This window comes from Theobroma cacao, chromosome 1, assembly GCF_053813885.1.
Source record: "Theobroma cacao isolate CCN51 chromosome 1, ASM5381388v1, whole genome shotgun sequence".
In the NCBI taxonomy this organism is placed as follows: domain Eukaryota; kingdom Viridiplantae; phylum Streptophyta; class Magnoliopsida; order Malvales; family Malvaceae; genus Theobroma; species Theobroma cacao.
In genome coordinates, this window is record NC_142639.1 from 28,442,284 (window position 1) to 28,444,418 (window position 2,135).

Below are 2,135 nucleotides of genomic sequence, written 5' to 3' on the forward strand. Positions count from 1 at the left end.
ATACCGTAATACAGATAACCAAAGTATAGAATTTAATTTACAGTGACACGTGGGCCCACGAATGATCAAAAGTATAAAAAGAAATGAACCTACAGTCTTTGGATGTGGCAAGTTCAACTGTAATCCTTGCCGATATCAGTTATCTACAATCTATTCTGAACCTGAAATGGGTGAAAATGAGGGTGGTGAGATTATAAAATCTCAGTGAGTAAACAAACATCACTCAAAATATCTAAAGTCGAGTAAAAGGAGACTATTAAAACATTTCATCAAACTGTAATTTATCATCTTTCAACTTATTTCAACCAAATGAAATCAATTTATTTAAAGCAAGTAATCAGTATGGCTTATGAATTTCTTAAAAAGCTTGGCTCATGCCAAAAATTATTATCATACTCAGTTATTTGGGATACCTTGGCCGAGGGCTATCCCAACTGAGTCCGCCAAGGCTATTAGAAAGTCATGTTTTTATTTTGAAAACATAGCCATTCCTTGACGTTGGCCGAGTTCCCCTTCACGAGGTGGTTTGGCGTGAAGTGAACTCTAAAAGTTATACCTCAGGAGTTACCCTACTCGCCTCTCCAACCGAGGTAAAAATATAACAGGATTCTGTGCCCCTCTAATAGGCTAGTCCACAGAATCCAGCCCACTGCAGCAGGTCAAACCCACCATACAATAAAATTTTGACAGCATGACAGGGCTAATATATTACTACCCAGCCTACAAGGGTAAAATAAAGCGATTCATATAATTCATAAAAACACAGCCCAGCCAGTCATGCCAATACAATAACATAAGCCATTAATTCAATTTTAAATTTACAACATATCAGTGGTCTCCAATTACTCTATTTTCAAAATTGTTATTTCGTTTCAAGACAATTTATAAAATATTTTCATTTAAACTCATTTTGTTTACAAAACATAAAAATTTACCATTTGAACTGATTTTCATAAAATTCACCAAAACCGAATAAAAACATACTTTAGATAATTAAAATGATGGTAAGGTTACTCACCGTGTCTAGAGTTAGGATTTTCGAAATACTCAGACTATTGGTCCTCGGGTGCAATTCCCTTGCCTTTATCAGAGGACTCACCACCTTGACACAGTGCAAAATCGAGAAATTCACCACATTGGTACTAAATTGAAATTAAACTAATTTAGACTACTAATGCTTGATATGGAATGCAAAAATGTCTAAATTTTTGCCTAAATGCGGTGTTAGCCTATTTCGGTCTTTTACCCGATAAATTGATATACGCGTCCGTTTAAACTCCAAATTAATTTTTTTCAGTTTCTATACCTCAATTGCACCCAAATTGACTTAATGTCCCTCAGTGTGGTGCAAATTATCAGTCCCGATAACAAATTACGAAAATACCCATAGTGGGTAAAAATTTGTATTTTTGCTCCGAAATTTTCCATTATTTTTCTAGGCTCATAATTCATCATTATTCATCATAATTCCTCAAATAACCATCAAGATCAGCAGCCAATATTCCCCTAGAAAATTCAGCATAATGGGTTTCAATGGGAGAAAATTATATTTCTAGCTTATTTTTGCTATATTTCAATATAACTTAACTAAAATCACTTAATTCAATTAAAATCAACCAAAAATCAAGCTCAAAACTCATCCATGTAGGTTTGGCCAGCATGGGTGTCCATACCCACTTTCTAATTTTGCATGGAAATGAGAAAAAAATGCATGGGTAGTGAAAATCACAAGGAAAATCAATGAAATTTACCTTTTTAATGCTTGATTTCTTGATTTCTCTTGATTTTCTCCAAATTTTTCAGGTAGGATTCTTGTTTTTTTTTTTCCCCTTTTCTCCCCTGGTTTGGACAGCTGAAGAAGATGAGAATTCCGGAATTTTTACCTTTTTAAAGGCTAAAATAATATAATATTATTTTATTCATTTTTTTAATGTTTTATTAATTCCTTAAATTCTAGCCATCCATTTGTTTCCAAATTTTCACCATACACTTGTCCCAAATATCCATAGCTTAGGTAAAATTCTCAGACTTATCCAAAGTCTTGGTGGAGTAATTTTTGAAATTTACACTTTTACCCCCGTAAAAGTCAAAAATTACATTTTTGCCCCAAAAATTGAAAAATTGCCCATAGACAT

The 2,135-nt window shown here is 33.3% G+C and overlaps 1 long non-coding RNA gene across 1 annotated transcript; it reads right to left on the reverse strand.

Annotated features, from left to right (window-relative positions):
- Nucleotides 1–46: 46 nt before the first annotated feature.
- LOC148764697 (uncharacterized) lies at nt 47–1,828 on the reverse strand. Its single transcript, XR_016025044.1, has 3 exons — nt 1,752–1,828; nt 1,019–1,102; nt 47–161 (listed from the first exon to the last, which is right to left on the reverse strand). It is a non-coding gene; the product is annotated as an uncharacterized LOC148764697 (long non-coding RNA).
- Between the last annotated feature and the right edge of the window lie 307 nt (nt 1,829–2,135).